The 23,413-nt window shown below is 46.7% G+C and overlaps 1 protein-coding gene across 2 annotated transcripts in view; it reads right to left on the reverse strand.

The window, feature by feature from the left end:
* The window catches only part of MECP2 (methyl-CpG binding protein 2), a 68,158-nt gene that overhangs the window by 18,465 nt on the left and 26,280 nt on the right, over nt 1–23,413 (reverse strand). The gene's annotated exons all lie outside the window — the stretch shown is intronic.

The raw sequence follows: 23,413 nt of genomic DNA on the forward strand, positions 1-23,413 counted from the left end.
GGCACAGCAACATCCTGGCCCCATTTCAGTCATGTTTGCATGAGGCCAATTTCAGGATATAGCATTTCTCAGCACCGTTCATTTCTTTTTTTTTTTTTTAAAGATTTTATTTGTTTATTTGACAGAGATAGAGACAGCCAGCGAGAGAGGGAACACAAGCAGGGGGAGTGGGAAAGGAAGAAGCAGGCTCGCAGCGGAGGAGCCTGACGTGGGGCTCGATCCCATAACACCGGGATCACGCCCTGAGCCGAAGGCAGACGCTTAACCGCTGTGCCACCCAGGCGCCCCAGCACCGTTCATTTCTAGTCACCCATTCCACTGAGCTGCAGAAGGAGCTGAAGTCCGCAATGAGGCCATGACCCATCAGGGCAAAGTGGTGGCTACTTCCCCAGGTGAATGGTCAGGGACCAGAGGAGAGAAACAGCCTTCTTGCAGTGGCTGCTTCCATCCTGCAGTGTCATTCACTCAGTGCTTCCAATTCTTTCTACCTTCAGTATGAGCTGCAAAATCTCAGAATCAAAGGGACTTCTCCGCGCGAATCAATAAAGGCAGCCGCACTTTGAGATGCCAGCTTCAGTCCCTTTCAAGATCTGAGAGAAATCAAACTGGCAGTGGAAGAGAGTGTCTCAGTGGTCTCTGGGGAGCAGAAGAGCAAATGGGGTTCAGCTCAAAGGCTACAGCAGTAGAACCTGAAGTTCAGTGGCTCTGAATTCAGTGTATTTTTAAATACCTCAGTTTTCAGAAGATGCAAGAGAAACTATGTTTTGAAAAGCTAAATAAAATACAGCTCTTGACAGTCAAAGGGAGATCCTTCCCCAAATGAAGGCCCCCAGTGCCATACGGTAGATCTCATCTTCATAGCATGAGTCCGCCACACGTGGGGAAAGAGAAGCAGGTTTAAACAAACACTGTCACTGTGGAGAACAGTCAGGCAGTTCCTCCAAAGGTTAAACATGGAGTTCCCACAGGACCCAGCATTTCCACTCCAGGTGTAGCCCCAAGAGAACTGAAAACAGGGACCCGAACAGGTATCTGTACACCCATGTTAACAGAAGCATGATTCACATTAGCCAAAAGGCAGAAACAACCCTAGGGTCCACTGACAGATGAATGGATAAGCAAAATGTGGTCCATCCACAGAATGGAATGTTATTTAGCTTTAAAAAGAAATGAAATTATTTTTTTAAAAAGATTTTATTTATTTATTTGACAGAGACAGTCAGCGAGAGAGGGAACACAAGCAGGGGGAGTGGGAGAGGGAGAAGCAAGCTCCCAGGGAGGAGCCTGATGCGGGGCTCGATCCCAGAATGCTGGGATCACGCCCTGAGCCGAAGGCAGACACTTAAGGACTGAGCCACCCGGGCGCCCCTAAAAAGAAATGAAATTCTGATACAGGCTACAACATGTATGAACTTTGGAGACACTATGGTGAGTGACATCAGCCAGCCACAAAAACACAAATACTATGTAATTCCATTTATATGAAATGTCTCAAATTGGCAAATCCACAGAGAGAAAGTAGATTAGTCATCACCAGGGGCTGGGGGTAGTGGGTAATAGGAAGTGTCTCCCAATGACTACAGGGTCTTTTTTTTTTTTTTTTTTTTTAGTGGTGATAAAAATGTTCTGGGCCCAGACAGAGGTGATGGTTGCACAACACTGTGAATGTAATAAATGCCACTGAATTGTACACTTTAAATGGGTGAATTTCCTGGTATGTGAATTATATCTCAATTTTTATAATACCCCACTAAAATGACTGCTGACTTTGCCTATTACCCTAAATCCTAAAGGTAGGTTTTACGATGCCCAAGCAGTGCTCAGAACCCACAGCTGTCTCCAAGCAACCCTGTTTGGCTACAGACAGAGCCCAGGCAAGCAACTCTGCTGTCCATCTGAGAGAAAGAGGCCAGCGTGGGACTAAGAGTGATATATGCTAGACTAGACCAAGCCGATCTGAATGCCATCTCTGAAGCCCAGGACATGGTACCATGGCAGCTGGAAAGAATTTAGTTCAAGAAGTTTAATGACATAAAAAAAGTTTAATGACGAGGCATTTAGCCAAGTTGAAGGTTACTGGCTAAATATTCTGAGGGCATTTGATCAACCTTTTTTTTATTGTGGTAAAATGCACATAACATAAAATTTACCATTAGCAGCACTTAGTACATTCACAATGTTGTGCAACCATCACCACTATCTAGTTCCAGAACATTTCATCACCCCCTGAGGAAACCCCATACCCATTAAGCAGTTATTCCCCCAAGTTGCCTTACTCCCAGCCCTTAGCAGCTACTAATCTGCTTTCTGTCTCTATGGATTTGCCTATTCTGGACATTATATATAAATGGAATCACATAATATATGGCCTTTTGTGACTGGCTCCTTCCACTCCGCATCATGCTTTCTAGGTTCATTCATGCTGTAGTATGTATCAGAACTTAATCCCGTTTTATGGCTGAATAACATTCCATTGTATGGAAAGAGCATACTTTGTCCATACATCTGTTTATGAATAGCTAGGTGTTTTCCACCATTTGTGTACAAGTTTTTGCATGGATATATGTTTTCAATTCTCTTGAGTCCACACCTAAAGTGGAAATGCTGGGTCATATGGTAATTCTATGTTTGACCTTCTGAGGAACTGCCAGGCTGTTTTCCACAGGGTTTCCTTTGGGGTTGATGAAAATGGTCTGAAACTAGACAGAAGTAAAGTAGGGCAGCAGAAACTGCTTCCACTCTGGAATGCTTAGCAGGTAGGGGCAAGCTTTAAACAGAAGTCATCACAGCAAGACCACTGGGAGCGGCACAGTGTTTTTACCTACTCACTCGCTCAGTAGCTAACACTCTTCTAGGTACTGAGGATGAGCTGTGCTACCGCCAGGAATGCTACAGCAAGAAGACAAGCTTTCTACCTGCATCCATTTCTTTCTTTTTTTAAGATTTTATTTATTTATTTGAGGGGGGAAGAGGGAGAGAGCGCACACACGAGCAGGAGGAGCAGAGGGAGAGGGAGGGAGATAATCTCCAGGGCCTCGATCCCAGGACCCTGAGATCATGACCTGAGCCGAAGCCAAGAGTCGGATGCTTAACTGACTGAGCCACCCAGGTGCCCCTACCTACATCCATTTCTCATCTTTCTCCTGGTGCTGTCCTCTGAGCAGAGAGTCAATAATGAAATCATAGCAATTCTGGTGAATGTTGTTAAAGGGGAGATACTGGGAGGTAGGGGAAGAAATCCAGAATATGGATGCAATGGCAACACTATGGCCTGATGATGTGAGGCTGTTGGAGGTGGGGGTGGGAGAGGGTCCAAGGTGGTAAAGCTGGTGAAGCTGTGGATCATGAGGTGGCTTCCCCACCAGCTGCCCCCATGAAGGCAACTATAGACGGAGCTGGCCAGATGAGATAAGAACGGGAGAAAACTAAGACTCCAATCCTCATTACTGATGTTTCTGCTATTTTCTCTCTTCCCTGGAAAGCCCCTATTGTTTGAATTTGCTCTCCATTCTCTAGCTTCCACATCTAGCAACTTCTCTTCCACCTTGTTCCCTGGCACCTTTGCTCCTACATTCCACAGGGTGCTCACAGTCCTCCATTGCATGAGTGGTTGGACATTTGGCCTCCAGTGCCCCCATGACAAATATCCAGTCTTCAACATACCAACAGCCAGTCTCCATATGCACTTACATTGTATTTGCCTTTTTGGTCCCCAGCAATACATTCCCACAGCTGCTTCTTCCCCCAGTTGTCTGTTGATACTTTTCTTCTTACCTCTGTATACTTTATGTAAGTTTTACAGGCTTTTATCAAAGTGTTGGCTGCTTTTATCAAAGAACAGGGTATCTGCCAAGATACATTTTCACAGAGGCAATGTATTTTTGGGGAAAAAAGAGGCAGAAAGGAAGTCTCTAGTAATGGAATAGAGAACTCTGTAAGAGCCAGCTCACTTTATGTTTTCCTTATTGTGCCTCTCACTAGTGTAGGTCACCTTCTATCTGCATTCCTAACAAACTTCTTTTTCCCAGTGATGACATCTGAGCCCACCGAAATGGCCAACAAAACAGAAAAAAAGGGGGAAATGTCAGTGCTGGCAACAGCTGAAGCACTCTGAGAGAGTGCTATAGACATGGTGTGGCTGGGCCAATGTGACTGAAGTACTGTTTGCGCAGTTCTCCCCTACTCAAATATGGGAGCACAGGAGGGACCCACCAGGAAGGTCTGAGGATAGGATTCCCCAACAGAGCCTGAAAAAGTGTTCAAGGTCAGAACAACAGGAGCTTGGAGCCAGGCTGGCTGAAGTGCAGTTTGCTGGTGGCAAATGGAAGGTCTGGAATACTACTAGTGCCCTACATGAAAAGGCCAGTAATAGGTTGACAAGTCTCCCTGGGCACTGCTGAAAAGGGGGACAGCAAAGAAACGCTGCAGTGCTCCAGTGAGCCTGCATGGCTGGAACATCCAGAAAGAGATACACAGATATGGATGGAGATCCTACTTGTCCCAGCAACCTCCCCAGCAGTACCCTGGGCCCCCATCCTACACCAACCCTGGCTTTGGATGACAGGGTTGAAAAAGTCATGGGGAAGCACTGGACAAGCAGGAGGGACTAAATCTGTACCCCGTAAACAACTCTGGGGACTGGCTAAAAATGTAACACACCCGGTGACAAGACAAATATCAGCAAATTCAGTCACTTCCCTGTGTCTAAACACTAACCAGGGAGAAAATACAATGTTCTTCCAGTCCAGAGCCCACTGGAACTCCCTTCAGAGACTGACATTTACCTAGAATAAACACCTGTGAACAGCCAGAGAACATATAGGGGACAGAGCTGTGACTTGCTTCCTATGACCACTGCATCACATGCCACATAACTGAATGGATTCCACATGGATTAGAGAATTAGCTTTAAATGGCTGGTTACAACCTCCCACAGACTTGCTCTCTCTCAACCCCTAATAAAACTGAGAAACAAAGGTGGGAGGAGGTGTGAAGGGAAGACTCCATCAAACAAAGGAAAGGGACATAAAACCTACCCAGCAGCCTACTGGAGCTCCTGTCCCTGTCCCACCCCCGGAAGCCATGGTGGGGAGCCGAAAATACCCAGAGACCTTAGCCAATAAGCTGGAGAGAAGCAACTGGGTAGGAGTCTGTCACTTTTTCCATTTAGATACAGGAACTACTGGGAGGTGCCCAGCAAGCCAGGTGGGGTCTGTGGGAGGTGACTGCTCTTGGGTACATAAGGACCCAGGGAACTACCCAGAGCCTGAGGTGCGCCCTTTTCCTGCAACCCTGTGGGAACAGCATATACGTCCCTCAAGCAGCCAGAGCGAACCTTGGTATAAGACATTTAACACAATTCTTAGGACAGAAAGAAGAATCCAGATACTGCCAAAGAGTACTGAAGGGTGCAGCTCCCCCAGTGTGCAACTTCTCTCTGACCACACAATACTGAGCTCACGAAAGCCCAAAGGAGAAAGCAGTGAGAAAGGATGCCAAGAGACCAGGAAGAAAAAGCCAAGGACTCCCCCACTGTACCAAAGCAAACAGAGCATCTGGAAATGACATGGTAACTCTGCAAACATATTATGGCCAAAAGAGAAAAAAAAAAGGGATGGCTCAGGAAAGGCAAAGTCTTTAACCAAGAAGAGACTATGCTGTAAGGAAAAGAAGGAATTCTTCGCAACTTTGTAAGAGCATGTTCTCAATAAGAATTCAAAGATGTGATGATAAAACACAGTAAGATGAAAGGGGCAAATTCCCAACCTAGACAAACTGCAGACCAAAACACATCATTATGGAACTAATAAATACATTTAAAAACAGCCAGAAACAGAATATACATAGCTGAAAATCAAAGCAGACAAACAGTGAATGCAGATGAAAAAAACAAAAGCTAAAGCAATTAGAGCAAAGCTAATAGCATTGGGAGAGACACAAAGACAATCCAACATAAGGATAATTTGTGTCCCTGTAGTAGGACACCCAAAAAATGGAACAGAAGATGCTACTGAGAATATAAGAGAACAGACCTGAAACAAAGATGAGCTACATCTGCACCTTGAAAGAACACGTGTTCCCAGGAAAATGTGGTAAGGAATACTCAACAGTGAGACTCTGGTCAAGCTCCTCAACTTCCAGGATAACAGAAAGAATGCTTCAGGCATTCGGAGGGAAAAAGTAAACACAAACAACTTGCAAGGTAGGAACAGCAGAGGAGCGGGAGTGCAGGGCATCTGCACAGTTGCAGGGCAGCTCAGTGCAGCGGTGAGCAGCACAGGCTTGGGGGCCAGCCTACAATGAGCTCAAACCCTGGCAGGGCCATCTGTGCTGCATTCATGTGTGTGCACACACACCGAGCAGAGATGTCTGAGAGATGGGCAGGGGCCTGATCTCTGGGGGAGGCCTCTCTGAGGGGAGTCTGAACCCAGATTTGAAGGAATTGAGGGGTGAGGGAGTGGGTTATATAAAGTGGGGCCCAGGTATAAGGAGCAGCAAGAGTCAAGGCCCTGACCCAGGAAAAACCTGGCCTGTTCTAGGAAAGGCAAGAGTGGTGGGCTGGACCCAAGTGGGCAAGGAGGGGAAGAGTAACTCAAAATGAAGCAGGCCAGCCCAAGTGATTTGCAGGGCCCAGTGCAAAATGAAAATGCAGGACCTCTTGTTAAAAAATGGGAGAATTTTGAGATAGCCACAGTAGAGCATTAAACCAAACCTGGTTCTTCTAACGCCCAGACATCGTATAGGCTACATGCCCAGGAAGCTGGCTTTGCTTCCAGGCAATGGACTTCGGATTTCATTTTTAGAGGGTAAGAGGTCCCCAGAGGGTTTGACTCCAAGGACTGGCATGACCACATGAACAGTTTAAAAAAATTCATCCTAATGATGAAGTTATAGCGTGTAAGGGGGGTGAGGGGGCAGAGAGACACCAGGTGCTGCAAGGCGAGCTCATGGTCTGGGGTACTAAAATGTTTATTAGGGATTGACATCTGTGAAAAAAGGGGCAGGAAGCACACCCAGGCAGAGGAAGAAACTGAAGTGTACCACAGGCCCAACAAAGCTCCTGTGCACCTCGGACAGAGGTGGCAGGGGTCTATGGGGGGAGAGTTGTATTCCCGCCTCACTCAGTCACCTGAGTGCTGCCCTGGAAATGGCAGTATGACCTTGGTGAGGAGGCTTTTGCAGCTGAGGCCCAGCAGAGCCCAAAGGAACTGGAGGCTGCCTGCTAACACACTTCCAGCACACCAACCTCCACACCTGCCGCACAGGGCCACTGCAGAGTCTAGGAGGGTGATTAGGTGGCTGGTCTAGGTGCTGGCAGTAGAGGGCACGTGTGTGCTGGGGGCAGGGGGAGCACAGACCAAGGGTTCTGACTTCCAAATTAGATATTTTCAATGTTGAGACATTTCACCTCCTAAAGATCTAAAGGGCTGTTGGATACGTCTGCAGTTCAGGGCAGACGTCTGGGCTAGAGACAGACATCGGGGATCCTCAGCACAGAGGTCCGAAGAGGCAGGTGAGTGAAAGAGGGCACCTTGGATACCAAGCATGGACAGCCCCGCAACCCCCCCCCCCGATCTGTAGTTGTGATGAGAAGGAGTCAGCAGAAGAGACAGACGAAAAGAAGCATGATCAGGTGTATCTGCCCAGATTATTGGTGGCAAGTGACGGAGACCAACTCTAGATGATTTACGCAGACAAGGACTTGATTAATAGGCTACTGGAAGATAGAAGGTGGCAGCATTTCCACAATATGAATGTACTTAATATCACAGAACTGTACACTTAAAAATGGTTTGAAAGGTAAATTCTGTTATGTGTATTTTACCACAATAACAAAAATTAAGGAAAAAAGGCTACTGGATGGCCAGACTACCCTTAGAAGGTTGGAGGAACAGGCTGGAGTCTAGTTGGCCAGAAACAATATTCCAATCCTGTTGTCAGGCTGACATAGGGCAGCCAGCACTGCCTCTGCCACCCTGCAGGGGCGCAGCACTGACCACAAGCACCATGGCCACTGTGTGGCCCAGCAACTCATCCTTTCTGCAGCCCAGATGCTGAGCAAGGGCTCCTCTGCTGGCTCTGATCCCCTCTGAGGATGGGTCTGACCAGAATATGGGGCACATACCCATACCCTTGTGCAGAACTTAAGGCATTTTTTTCTGTAAAGGGCCAGACAGTAAATATTTTCTGTTCTGCAGACCCCATGATCTCTGTCACAGACACTGAACTTGCCTGGTATACTGGGAGAGCAGCTACAGACAATGCATAAAGGAAGGGGTGGAGCTGGGTTGCAATAAAACTTTATTTACAGAAACAGGCAGCAGGCCAGATTTGGCCTTGGGATATAGTTTGCTGACTGCTGCCCTGGCTAAAAAGGAAACTAGGGGCGCCTGGGTGGCTCAGTCGTTAAGCGTCTGCCTTTGGCTCAGGGCGTGATCCCGGTGTTCTGGGATCGAGCCCCGCATCAGGCTCCTCTGCTGGGAGCCTGCCTCTTCCTCTCCCACTCCCCCTGCTTGTGTTCCCTCTCTCAGTGGCTGTCTCTCTCTCTCTGTCAAATAAATAAATAAAATCTTAAAAAAAAATAAAAATAAAAAAATAAAAAGGAAACTAAAAGGGAACCATCCAGCAAACGTTTAAGCGACTAGTCAGGTCACCTGGTCTCCCATCAAACTCATAAGGTGGGGGGAGAGTTCCCCTCCCACACAGAAAGGGACTTAGACGTGAGGCGAGGTGTCCAAAGAAAATAAAACTAGGCCAGTGACGCTGCATCAGGAAAGGGTAGGGTCCCCAACGAGACACAAGGAAGGGTTTCTAGGAAGGAACCACTGCCCATGACAACATGGACATCCACAGGGGAACATCTGTTGGGGGCTAACAAGACTGCTCTGTGGACTGTGGGGGAAGAAAACCTCCATGAACAGGCTGAGTAGAGTGGGAGGTGAGGAGGGGGAAGGCACTGAGTAGCCAAGTCTTGAAGAGTGTGGCCAAAGGGCTAATAAAACTGGGTGGGAGATGAGGAGGGAGTGCTCAGTGAAGATGGGAAATTCTAAAACACATTCGTATGGTGATAGGCATGAGTCATGAGAGAGAAAACTGACAGGGTCCCAGGGAGGGTGGAATCTGTAAGCTAAGAGCACAGGAAGTCTTTGTCACCAGCAGAGCTGTCTGTTAGAGCTCTGTGGGTTGAGCAGTTTCCAGTGATGACAAATTCCAGGCTGTGATTATGGCAGTGGGTGGCAGAAGTCCTGAACAGAGGAGGAGGGGTTAAAGGCCATCTACATGCACACTTCAGTCACCTGTGGGATGGAAGGGACTGGGACAGAGAGATAAAGATTGTGTGCCTGGCACCAAATCCTTAGCAGAGGGGGACTGTCTGGGCAGTGAACAAGCCTGCAACAGGGAGTGTGTGGGCTTGGAAAGCTGAGTGGCGTTGAGTGTCACAGCATGCTTTTTATGAGAACACGGATCCTGAACACAGAGGACCCAGGTTCTCCTCCTGTCTGAGGTCCATGGGCTGTGACAGTCAGCAGACTGCTCTCTTAGCATGAGGTACTGGCAGGGAGCCAAGAATGCAAGAGGAGGCTCTAACCCAGATAAGGCCTGGGGGCTTAGTTAGGGTTCTCTTCAGAAAGAGATACTTGAACTGAGTCTTCAAGAATAAGTTAAGAGGGGTAAATGTGGCAAGGGAATGATGGACATAGCCAGGAGTAGGAGAGCAGTTCTGTACAGCTGAGCAGTACACGTATAAGAAAAAGAGCAGCAATGAACGGAAGAGAACAGAAAGAGGCAGGGGTCACATCAGGGGCCCTGATGCCATTTGAAGACAGAGGTACCATTCTTGAGTTTAAAGCAGGGGAGTGAGATTTGACTCTAGGGACCTCGTGGAAGACAGAAATGTGTAGGAGAGTTGGCAAGTTATTGCAGGAGTCCTAGTGAGATGAGGGCTTGAACCAGGTTGGTGGAGGAAGGGCTGCAGAAGACACAGGTGGGAGAAATAAAGGAATGTGGGCAGTGAAGGGTGGGGCAGGTTCCCAGCTCGCATGATTGCTGCTGCTATCAACTGTGACAGAGACAGAAGGATGTGGCGTTTGGCTGTTTGCTCTTCTGATCTACCCACCTTATCCTGGGGGAAGCAGTGGGTTGAGGAGAATAGGAGGGAGAAAAAAGGGCAAAAAACCTTCAAATGCCTTGCGTGGTAAAATCTGACTAATGTGCACAAACACCCCATATGCCTTTTCTAACACAAAGCAAAACAAGTTTTATTTCCTTCATACTTCTTTTTGTGCTCTCTGTCGCCACCTAATGGGATGTCAGCTGAAACCCAAAGACTTACCTGTGGACTGACCAGTCAGTGGCCAACAGGAGGCTCCTGAGATGGGGATGGGGGGGGGCAGTGTCTGGGTGGAAAAGGACCTGTCCAGCTAACTTCAGATGTCTGACAAACATCTCTAGGGTCCATGGGACCACCTTCTGGAAGATCAGAGGTTCCTGGAGCTCACAGAAATATTCATTAATAATACCTTGTTCAGGGGCGCCTGGGTGGCTCAGTCAGTTGAGCACCTGCCTTCGGCTCAGGTCACCATCCCAGAATCCCAGGATCAAGCCCCACGTCGGGCTCTCTGCTCAGCAGGGGAATCTGCTTCTCCCTCTCCCTCTGATCCTCCTCCCTCTCATGTTCTCTCTCACTCTAATAAACAGATAAAATCTTAAAAAAAAAAAGCATCCGACTCTTGTTTTTGGCTCAGGTCATGTTCTCAAGGTTGTGAGATCGAGCCCTGTGTCGGGCTCCACACTCAGAGCGGAGTCTGCTTGAAATTCTCTCTCTCCCTCTGCCCCCCACGAATTGCGCTCTTTCTCTCTAAAATAAATAAAATCTTTAAAAAAGAAATACCTTGTTCAACCTAAGATCATTTTCCAGACGTGCTCTGACCTTGACTTCTCTGTACTCCCAGGATCAACTATCAAATTGGAGTATACTGAGGGATCCACTGTGTAGTAATCCAAGAACTCTTGTTTGGTGGGACAAAAACTGTGGGGCACCTGAGCTTAGCTGAGCTCAGTTTTGGGTTCTAGTGTTTAATGTGTCACCTTTCGTTTAGGTTTATAAATTTGGGAATGCAAAAAAAAATCTCCTATTGAAAAGTCTTAGCTGGGGTGCCTGGGTGGCTCAGTCGTTAAGCGTCTGCCTAAGGCTTAGGGCCTGATCCCAGGGTCCTGGGATCAAGCCCCGTGTCGGGCTCCCTGCTCCGCTGGGAAGCCTGCTTCTTCCTCTCCCACTCCCCCTGCTTGTGTTCCCTCTCTCGCTGGCTGTCTCTCTCCATCAAATAAATAAATAAAATCTTTTAAAAAAATGAAAAGTCTTAGCAATGGGGACAAAATAAGGAGCTACACCCCGTGCTGTGTATTCACATAGGAGAAGGAGCAATAGTGAGCTATTTATTAATAATCCCCATCATGGGGGGCCCAACCCTCATGTTCTCTTCTAATCCTATGACTTCCCAAAGGCCCCATCTCCAAATATTATCACATTGGGGGTTAAGGTGTGAACACATGAATTCTGGGGGGAGGGGACACACAAACACTTCAGTCCATAACAACGGGGATGTTTATTTTCTATTTTTTCTAAAGATTTTATTTATTTATTTGACAGAGAGAGACAGCCAGTGAGAGAGGGAACACAGGCAGGGGGAGTGGGAAAGGAAGAAGCAGGCTCCCAGCAGAGCAGGGATCCCGATGTGGGGCTTGATCCCAGGACTCTGGGATCACGCCCTGAGCCAAAGGCAGACGCTTAACGACCGAGCCACCCAGGTGCCCCTATTTTCTACTGTTAAATGGAAAATGAAAAGGCAGTGGATGGCACTATGTATACTGTGTGACACCAATTAAAACTCAATCCTAGGGGCACCTGGATGGCTCAGTTGGTTGAGAGCCTGACTCCTGATTTCAGCTCAGGTCACGATATCAGGGTCCTGAGATTCAGCCCCATGTCCGGCTCCGGTGTTCAGCAGGGAGTCTTCCTCGGATTCTTTCCCCTCCCTTTCCACTCCCTCCCCTGTTCCCATAAATGCATGAGCACTCTCTCTCTCTCTCTCAAAAAAAAAGAAGAAGCAGCTTCAATCCGACAGACAGTAGCGCAACAGTGAGAATGTATTTCAGGCCACTGAACTGTACACTTAAAAACGGTCAAGATGGGGTGCATGGGTGGTACAGCTGGTTAAGTGTCTGACTCTTGGTTTTGGCTCAGGTTGTGATCTCGGGGTCCTGGGACTGAGCCCTCCACACTCAGTGTGGAGTCTGCTTGGGATTCTCTCTCCCTCTGCCCTCCCACTTGTGCGGTCACTGTCTCTCTCTCTCAAATAAATAAATAAATCTTTTAAAAAAATGGTCAAGGGGCACCTGGGTGGCACAGCGGTTGGGCGTCTGCCTTCGGCTCAGGGCGTGATCCCGGCATTACGGGATCGAGCCCCACATCAGGCTCCTCTGCTATGAGCCTGCTTCTTCCTCTCCCACTCCCCCTGCTTGTGTTCCCTCTCTCGCTGGCTGTCTCTATCTCTGTCGAATAAATAAATAAAAAATCTTTAAAAAAAATAAAAAATAAATAAAAAATGGTCAAGATGGTAAATACTATGTTATATGCATCTTACATTTTTTAAACCCTCACTCCAAGAGAAGGTAAGAAAGAATAAAAAATAAAGAACAGAAAGTGTGGAAAAAAACAATGTACAAAATAAAGTAGTATGAACAATCTAAATGCATTTGCAATTAAATGGATGTTAAAGGACGAAACAGATTTTTTTTAAAAATCCAGCTATTTGCCATTTTCAAGAACTACATCTAACCCACAAAGACACAGAAGTGAAGGAAATGAAAAGTGGCAGGGCTGACCAAAAACACAGGTGGTGCAGTGCTACTACCCTTCAGATGCAGTAAAATTCAAGACACAGGCACTATTAATTATAAAGACAGTCACTTCATGACAAAGGGTTCAATTCACCAGGAAGATAAAACTGTTTCTGAAACTGAAAATCTGGGCACCTGGGTGGCTCAGTCAGTGAAGTGTCTGCCTTCAGCTCAGGTCATGATGCCAGGATCCTAGGACTGAGTCCCACATCGGGATCTCTGCTCTGTGGGGAGTCTGCTTCTCCCTCTGTCCGCCCCCCACCACCACGCTTGTGCGCTTCTCTTTCTCTCTCACTGTTTGAAATAAATAAAATCTTAAAAAAAACCCCTGAAAACCTGGCCTCAAAATAAAGAATACGGCCCAAATTAACAAAGCCCATGAAGAAATTGATGTGTCCAGGAGTAGAGAACACTGAGACACGTGTTCCTCAGCAATGGGTAAATCGAATAGACAAAATGACAGAAGAGAGAACCCTTTCATAACCCAGTCAACAAGACTGAGGTGATGAGCTTATATGGGCTCCTGCACGCCCACCTGGCAGCTGCACACTGCATTCAGGCAGCACGCACTTCTCAACATGCTGCCAGGGCTGGTGTCACACAGAGCACATTCTCAGACCATACTATAGTGTAGCTGGAACTTGATTTTTTTTTTTACGACAGTAACTAAAAAAAACAAAACAAAACACAAAGCCACATGCTTGGAAATTTAAAAAACACATTTCTAAATAATTAGGGGGTGGTGTCAAAGAAAGACTCATAAAGGGAATTGAAAAAGGCTTTCAGCTGACTTAAACTGATGATGCTACACATCAAAACTTGATGCATGCAGCTGAAATAGTTTGCAGGTCAGCTTTAAGTGCTTGTATTTGGAAAGAAGGTTGGAAATCAATGAGCTAAGTTTACAATCTGAGGAGCAAGAATAAGAAAACCAGAGAATGTACTCCAAGAAAGTAGAAGACATGCTAGAGATAAAAGCAGAGTGTAATGAGTTGTAGGTGCACAGCAATATGCCAACAATGTCAACAAGTTTGCTCTTTGAAAAAGTAATAAAACCAACAAAATTCTACCAACACAAGGAACACAGAGACTGTACAAGTAAACAATACTAGAACGAAAAAGGAGACATAAATAGAGATGTTGCAGAAGTTTATAAAAGTTATGCACAACTTCATGCTAGCAAATTTAGTAACAGACCTAATGGACAAAAATATACCTTAGCCACACTAACCCGAGCAGGTGCAGGGAACAAAAATTAGGTTTCAAATTGTGTGTACATGCACAGGACACCTCACAGGAAATGTGTCAGACCCTGGAAGCAGCTGTTCCCCGCAGAGGGGCCAGGGTGGCACAGACCAAGGGTCACCCTATGGTGTGCACTTCCTGAGTTATGAACCGTGTGCATGGGTCACCCGCTCAATAGCAGATCCAAACATACCTGCATACAAGGAAAGACCTCACCTGGCTGCATGTGCAGGCCAGCTTTGGAGGTGGGGAGTGAGCTGTGTGGTAGGAGCAAACCCCAATATTAGCTGGCACTAGGTCTTCTCTTTCCTTTTTCCTGCCATTTTCACCTTTACAAATTTAGTAGGTGAAAATGGCATCCTCTTTGTTTTCATTTGTGTCTCTATCGTTGAGGCAGAATTCTTTTCCTATCTTCACTGGCCACCTCTATCTCTTCTTTTATAATTTCCTGTTCACACTCTTTGTTAGTGGTGACTAGCGGTAAGTTAGCAATAGGAACTGTTACATTCAAGTCCAGACTAAAAAGGAAATTTGAAAATCCCCCCAACTCACAATAAACAACTGTGGAACAGCCCAAGATCATTGTTCCCAGTGCCCAGTCGGAGGCATTAAGTCTAGGATGATTCACTGGATGGTGATCTGTAGTTGGAACTATTCAAACCCTTCAGACTCACTCAAATCCCATGAAATTGCACCCAAGCATGCATGCATGCATTCACTCACCCACCAGATAGCCTCTCTTTGTCAAGCACCGGGCTTTGATGGAGGCCGGGGTCTGCTGGAAGCATCACTCAAAGCGGGCACTAATGGTGCTTCCTGCCCTTCCTCACCTGCTTTCCAGAAGGGCCCTTTGAGGCACTACCAGTACTCCTAAATTACAAGCCCATGACTCAGACAATATATAGTCCATCAAAAAGCTCAGAGCAGGACATTTTCCCAATATTCTCACAATCACCACTTTACAATCTCACTGAGTGCTCAGCAACACAGCAAAGCAGTGTTACCAAAGGCAACACTGAGGCTCAAGGAGGGAAAAGTGACTTGACAGCTAGTAGGTGAGAGCTGGGATTTAATCGTAAGGCGACATGGCTCAAAAACCTATGCCTGTCCACTATACTTAAGATAAAATTGTGAAAGTAGCATGTTTTTACCTTGCCTAGACCCCATGAACTGCAGCAAGGTCCTGGGTTGCAAGCAACAGAAACCAACTCTAGTTAACTTCATTCAGAAAGGAGTTCTTTGGCAGATCTGGAAATGGAGAGATGACTCCTGAACTAAGCCCAGAGAAGCAGCTGCACAACTGAAAACACAGCTACGGTTGTACTAAAGGGGCCATCTGGTTGGGACACCCACCTTGGGCACCACTACCGCCTTATTATTGGATTAGCCACTACCACTGGCTTCCTGATGCATGTGCCACTACCAGGACTTTCTCTCACTGTCCCTCAAGAGTCAAAGTGCCTGAGGATAGTATGGGTTTGGCCAAGCTTAGGTCTCACTACCATCCCCTAGCTTCCAGGGAGCAAGGAGAAAGAATACTTGTCACCTGTAGCAGGTACTGCCAGCTACCCCTCAACGCCCAGATTCACCATTGGCCTTCCTAACAGGACCCTGTGCTCAGCTAAAGAGAGACATTTTCCAGCTTCCCAGCAGAAATGGGGTGACATTCTGGCCAATGAAACAGTGGCAGGGAGTACACTGCCTGTCCTATTCTTCATGCCTGGTCTTCCCCCCGCCCCTGGCTCTGCACCTGCTCATATGTCTGGCTTCCACTGATGAGACTGAGGAGGAAGAGACTTTAAGTAGCTTCTGTGTCTCTGTTCATTCCTTTTGGGAATGACATCCGCCTAAGAAGAAACTGTCCCTGGCAGTTGTTTCTCCCTCCTGGGTCCTGGGACGATAGGCCTGAGAACAGATCTGAATCCTGTTTGGCAGCTGACCTAGACCTATGAGTGTGAAATAAATGATTGCTGTTCTAGCCACTGTTTGTTCCTCAATAAAAACTGACAGATATGGAGACGGAAATGGAAGTTACTCAGTGGGATTGGAGGGTGAGCCCACAACTGTTCTTCTGCCCTTCCTCCATGCCTCCTCCTTCCTACCTGGAGAGAAGAATGCAACGCTAGACCTACAAATGCCATCCTGTGACCACAGGCAACCTTGATAGATGGTACCTACTTAGGGGGATGGAGGAAAAAGATTAAGGGGCCCTGGATCCCAGATAGTTCTGCAGCCACTGCAGTGGCCAGGAATACCCTGCCTCCAGACTTCAGGGCAAGGAGAGAAGACAATTAATCCCATCTTAGGCTTTCTTAAGTAGAAGCTAAGGTCCACTTCTTCCTAAGAGCCACAAAATGGGGGATTCAACAACAAAAACAGTATCAAGGTGCTTAGAAACAAATAAAACCCACACCAAAATGTTGACAATAAACCACATGTGAGGTTCACTTGTTACATGGCTTTTTCACCAAGTTATCACAATCACTATAATTCAAGCTACTGACAAATGACAAAATAAATTCTGAGATCCTTCCTATTTCTGTTGGCTAAAAATGCAGACTTGGTTATAAGTGAATCTGAGAGACAAAAATAAACCCAGACAATTCAGAACGTATTGAGGACAACACATATGCCTTCTATGTGATAACCTCCCAGCATTATTTATTTAAAGAAAACTTGCTTTACTGCAAGAAATATAAAAAGCTTAAAAGTAAGACAATTAATGACATAACACACCACCTCCTACAACATCAGATTCCTTTCCTTGCCTTCATAGTAGTGGGTACCATAACCTGACCACAACAAAAATAAAAAACACTGTTCAAATTGCTGAGACTCTGAAAGTTCAATTAGCCAGAGCATTTTGCTCTCCCAAACTACAACCACTGAGCAGAAAAAGGAGCAGCCCAAGCCTGCTGAGTGAGCCTGGACACCAGGTCCAGGTAGCAGGCATACACACACGTGTGCTTGGAGGCCATCTGGTGAGCCAGAAACTCCGCCCCTTACTGCTCCTGGGAGACTCAGGAGTGACTGTCAGCTGCTCATGTTGGGCACCGTACTACAAAGGGGAAGGTCCCAAGGAGTTGCGTGGGGTGTTTGTTCCAGAAGCTCATAACCTACTAGGGAAAGAGCAACATGCCAGAAAACCATTGTCCTTTTTAGCTATGGAGGCTACCCCTGATGTCTGTAGGGGTCGCTAAGGGCCAAAGGAGGGGAGTGGTCAGGCTCCTCAGGCCTGAGAGCTGGGGTGGGCAGTGTCAGCCTCTTCTCAGGAAATCAGTTCCTGAGGTTCCGCCCAATTGGGTGGAAAACCATAAAGGCCATTCTCAGGGGTACTTTAAGCAGCACATCTGTTGGTAAAACACAAATGTTGTCACACAAATATGAAGCCACAGATTGCAAAGACACCTGACAGTCTTTAAAATTCATTTCTCCTGTTTTGCAAAGCTGCATCAGAAAATCATGCTGTTAAATTACACACTCATAGAGGATGTATGTTTAAAAAGTGGGGGAATTGTGTGGGTGTTATTTAGATTTTCATCAATTTGTTCCATGTTTTTGGATAACTGCAAATCCCCAAAAAGCAAATCAAACTAACCACTCCACATATCTGCCCTTTATGCGTACCTTCTGACTCCAGACTGCAGGTTTGATTAACCTGTAAACAAAATTGTCCCTCTTGGCTACAGAGAAGCTAATGAGTCAACAGCAGAGCAGACTGCGTTCTATTCTGTCCCTCTCAGCATAAGACAAAAATCTTAGGGCGAGGTCCCACTACAGAATTCAGTCATCCATCCATCCACGCAGTAAGTATGCATGATTCTAGGCATTGGCGATCCCTGCCCTCATGGGGCTTCGATTCCAGTGGGAGGGAGAGGGAGAGACAGACAGAGACAGAAACAGAACACAAATAAAACCAATGAGTAAAACAGCATATAGCAGACGGTGACAAGTGCTAGGCTAGACAGGGGGAACTGGTGGGGTAGAGGCAGATGTCAGCTTTCAGGGAGGGCCACGCTGAGAAGGTTACACTTGAGCGGACTTGAAGGAGACCAAAAAGGGAGCCGTGTGATACCTGGGGGAAGACTTTCCCCAAGAGAGGGAAGGGCAGGGGTATACCCAGTGGGTCCAGGAAGGGAGACTAGGGAAGCCATAGTGGATGAGTAACAGGAGAGTAGCAGGAGAGGTGATCACACCAGGCCACTGTAAGAACTTCGGCTCTAATTCTGAGTGAGGGGGGGGCCCAGGGAGGGTCCTGAACAAAAGAGTGCCATACTCCAGCCCACACGTTGCAGGACTGAACAGAGATGTAGGCGGCAAGCAGCAAGGCTGGGAACTTGGACCAGGATGGGACCAGCAGAGATGGGAACTTGTCAGGGAGAACGAACAGGGCCTGTAGGCAAATGGGACACAGTGTGGAAGCTATGTGGAGTAACTAGCACCAGGCTTCTGACCCAAGGAGCAAGAAGACCAGGGAAAGAGAAGGGGGGGTGGTCATGTCAAAGCCCAGGTTTGAACAGGTACAGTTGGAGAAGCCTGTTAGAAGACAAGCAGATATTAAGTCAGTACTGGGAGCATGAGTCTGGAGCTCAGGGGACCTGGTTAGCCTGGAGACATAAATCTGGTAGCCAGAGGTTTACAAATGGATAGAGAGCCATGAGGCTGGATAAGATCACCTGGGGAGTGAAGGTGGAGAAGTGTGAGCCCGAGGCCCTCCAACATCACATGGGGCACAGAGGAAGACCCAGCACACACTCACGAAGGACCTCTGAATACAGTGGACAATCTTGCCCTGCAGGAATGACAGACAATTAAGATAAATATGGTCAGTCACTTATTCTGTTAGAAAGGGACCAAAGCTGTGGTTTGGAAGAAACAGGGTGGTCAGGGTAGGCCCCACTGAGAAGGTACACACTGATGCAAAGCCTAGAGGGAGGGAAGGGACTGACTCACATGGATAACTAGGATCACTGATACTGACAGGTCAGGAAAGAGGAGAAGTAACAACTGGCTCCTGGATTTAACAATACAAAAGTCATCACTCATGTCAGCAAAAGGCTGACTAGAGAGATTTCAAGAAAGTGTGTAGAGAGACAGAGTGGAGTCCTGCTGGTAAAGGGAAGCAAAGAAGCTGGAAGGGTGGTGGGGTCAAGGGCCACTTCTGTCAAAGTTGGAGAAGTAGCAGCAGGCTTCAAGGGGGATGGAAAGGATCTGGCATTGAGGAAAGAATCCCTAACACAGGAGAGGGGTGCAGAGATGGCCCAACAGGAACAGGAGCAAGGGCCCAGGAGAGGAGTAGGGTCATGGGATGGAGGGCAGATGCTGGTGAGGAGATGCAAGAGCTGCTACTGATCCCTTTGGACTGCTTCCCTGTTCTCCAGGAACTAGGACATGAGGTATCAGCTGCGAGAAGGTGTGATGGCTGATGAGGAGGGTGGGAGAGGCAAGGAGAGACTGAGGAATTGTAGTATGCTAGCCAGAGATGTCAGGGGGCTCTATTCAGCTGTGAGGCAGGTGATGACTGAATTTCGACAACAGAGTATGATAAAGCATGAAAGTGGTGAGGCTGTGGAGGTGGCATGCCAGGGAATTATGATGATTGCCCATGCCATTCTCATCGGGAAGGAGATGACTTGAGGATACGAGGGAGGACCGGGCCAGGGAGCAGATGGAGCCTTCACTGGCATCTGAGTGCCTGCAAGGACAAAGGTTTATTGAAACTGGGTATGGAGGCACTCAGCTGGACACAGAGAGGAGTTCTACTTTTCCAGATGATGGAAATGATTAGGGCTACATTTTCTGGCACCAGCTGCAGCTACGGTAAAAGTTGTCTTATCTTAGGAAAGAATAAAAAGTTGTGGCTATGATTCAGAGCATACGCACCTTTAAAAAGTCATTTTTTTTAAATGAGCACAATTGTAAGCATTTTCACATTTAAAAAAATATAAGCATTATGCCCAACGTGGGCTTGAACTCATGACCCCGAGGGTCAAGAGTCACATGTTCTACCCACTGAGCCAGCCAGGTGCCCCAGTCACTTTTTCATGTTTCATTTCCACGTCTAGTCACAGTGCAAGGTACAGGAGTATGAGAACAGACTTAAAGGAACCCTTGATTTTAACTACACGAACTTTCCAGTCAATAACAAGGCTGTTCTGTTACAGCTCCCAAACCGTGGCAGCCAGAAAGCCAGGAGTTACATGGATGCTGTGTGAAGATCACTCAGGAGAAGAGAAACATCTCATTAAGTCTACCACAAGAGCTCTGTTAGCTAAAATACTGTGGTCATGCTACACAAAATAAAACTGAATGGCCACTGTCCCTCTGCCTATAGCCTGGATTCCACTGAAAACAACTGTTCTGTGGGGACTCCTGGCTTTCCTTGGGCCCTTCTGCCTTTGTGATGGATAGTGGGTTCAATGGTGGCCACAAAAAGGTATATACACACCTTAACCCCTGGACCCCTGATCGTGACCTTATCTGGGAAAAAGGTCTTTGCAGATGTGGTTAAGTGAAAGATCTAAAGATAAGCTCCTCTTGGATCAGGGTGAGAAGCCAAGTGCAGATGGAAGAACCAGCTGCAGTGATGTGACCACAAGCCAAGGAACATCTAGGACTGCCAGGCAGCTGTCAACCACTGGAAGAGAAAGGATCCTCCACTAGAGCCTCTGGAAGGAGTGGGGCCCTGTGACACCTGAATTTTAGACCTCTGGCCTCCAGCACTGTGTGAGCTCTAATTCTCACTAGACTACTGAACCTTAACCAAGGATCCATGTGACTTCGGGACACCTGGGTGGCTCAGTCATTAAGCATCTGCCTTTGGCTCAGTTCATGATCCTAGGGTCCTGGGATCGAGTCCTGCATTGGACTCCCTGATCAGTGGGGAGTCTGGTTCTCCCTCTGCCTGCCACTACCTCTGCTTGTGCTCTCTCTCCCTCTGACAAATAAATAAAATCTTAAAAAAAAAGTAAGGATCCTTGTGACTTCTACCCTCCCCACCCTTACCAAAGAGGAAGTTCCCACCCAAAGTCCAGCCTCCAATGGCCACTCTCCATGCAAGGACTCTGCTTTTCCAGGGCTCTGTGTCCTCCTCCTCCTCCTCCTCACACAAACATGCTCTCATAGCCACCTACCTGAAAAAGACCCTCTGCAACGCCATCGCCCTCGACCCTACTCTCATTTCTCTGGTCATCACAGCACAACTTCTCAAAAAGAGTTGTCTATACCTGGTCTCTACTCCCTCATCTCCCACTCACTCCGATCTGGCTTCAGTCTCCATTACCTCTGATTAAGTTCACCACATTACAGCTAGGTCCCTGCTTAAAATCCTTCATTAGACAATAAACTATATACACGCATTTGCTACCTAGCCCTTCAAACCTTGAAGAAACAAAGTACAGATGTATAAAGAGGAAGAAACCTCCAACAGAGATGATAGCAGGAGGGGACCTCTGAACAGATACATTTCACAAATTTCTAGATGCCAGAAGTAGGAGGAATATGTTGACTAATGGAACAGAGCAGAATGTACTACAAAGGAGATGGGAGTTAGAATCGTGTGCCGGCTAGAACCCCAAAGAGGTTCTCAGAGGAGACCGGGGACAAGCAGTGCCCTTCAAACTCTCATACACATGGATCACTTGGGGGGCTTGCTGAGCATCAGATTGTGATCCAGAAGGTTGGGGGAGGGCACTTCCAGAAAGCTCCCATGTGAGGCTAATGATACTGGGGCTGATCAGTGGCACCCTTTCAATGGCAAGGTGCCACTTTCTCCCATGGGCAAGAAACCAAGGGGTCTTTTCTAAATTCCAGAAAGGGCTGAAACTTTCCCTTCCTCTCAGCAAGGCTCCTGGTACGGCTGACAGCAGCCCAGGTGAAACCTATCTCTACCTGGCCTCTGAGGGTCCATGGCATGAGGACTGACTCCTATCTGATTACCTTGCAAAACCAACTCTGGTTAATCTGCCCTGCCCCCCACGGAACTCCTACTCCAAATCTCTCTTGGGGGAGAGACCCCACAGAAAGTGGGGGACTCCACCAGAGCAGAGGCAGTGTGCCAGCTACCCAGGCCTCTTGTTCCCAACCTGAATGGCTCTCCTGGGCTAGGGGAAGAGATCCAGCAACATGGAAGGGAGACCAATTCTGTCCTTAAAGGAAATACAATATTCTGGGAAAAATTCTAGAGGACAATATAGCTATAAAACCAGAACAGAAGTATCCACAAACAAGAAAGAAACAGACAATAAAAGAGTTCAGAGATTAAAAATGGATTAGCTACAAATACAAAACAACAGTGTGGCATTATTTAAAATAGGAAAAGGCTGAAAAGGATCCAAATGTCCATCCATAGAGAGCTGCTCAACTAAAGCACAGTTCATCTATACAACAAGGGTCTATGCAGCAGGAACAAAAAGAATGAGGAAGAGAAAACTCCATACTGCCACAAAAAAGGAGGGAATCTACACTGACAGGGAACAATCTCCAGGACAGACCAAGTGAAAACAAACTAAAAACAAATGTGAAACATATCCATCATGTTAATTTTCTACGTAAGGAAGAAGGAGAAATAAGAATACATGTCTATTGGCTTATCTTTGTAGGAGGAAACACTAGAAGGATGAGCAAAAAACTAATAAAATGATCACCTATAAGGGGACCAAGGTGGGGTAGAAACAGAAATGTGACTTCTGAGTATATATTTCTTATATAGGGTTGGCTTAAAAAATTCAAGTCTGTTATACTAGATTCAACAGACATCATCATGCATTTCAATGCTGCTCATATGTACATAAAGTGTGGGCATATAAGCCATTAATATAAAGAATCACTATTACAGTCATAACTTACTATTCTACGATCATAACTAAACAAGATTCAGTGAAGTAGCAATTCCCCATATTAAATTAAGGTTGACTTTTGAACCATTACATACTTTACATATTTCAAAAATAGAGAAAAAAAGCAAACAACGCTGAAAACAAATAAACCTAGCTGTATATCAAATCAGTAACATAACCACAAAGAAAAGAACTATTTCAAATGACTTTCCCCCAACATATTATAAAGTTTAAACATACAGAAAATTTGAGCAAACTGCACAAAGAACACTCACATACCCATCACCTAGACTCTGCCGCTGTTTACATCATTCATTTACCCAGCAATCCATCTTATTTTTTTTTTAAGATTTTATTTTATTTTCGACAGAGATAGAGACAGCCAGCGAGAGAGGGAACACAAGCAGGGGGAGTGGGAGAGGGAGAAGCAG

The sequence above is a fragment of the Ailuropoda melanoleuca genome, chromosome X, assembly GCF_002007445.2.
Source record: "Ailuropoda melanoleuca isolate Jingjing chromosome X, ASM200744v2, whole genome shotgun sequence".
NCBI lineage: Eukaryota > Metazoa > Chordata > Mammalia > Carnivora > Ursidae > Ailuropoda > Ailuropoda melanoleuca.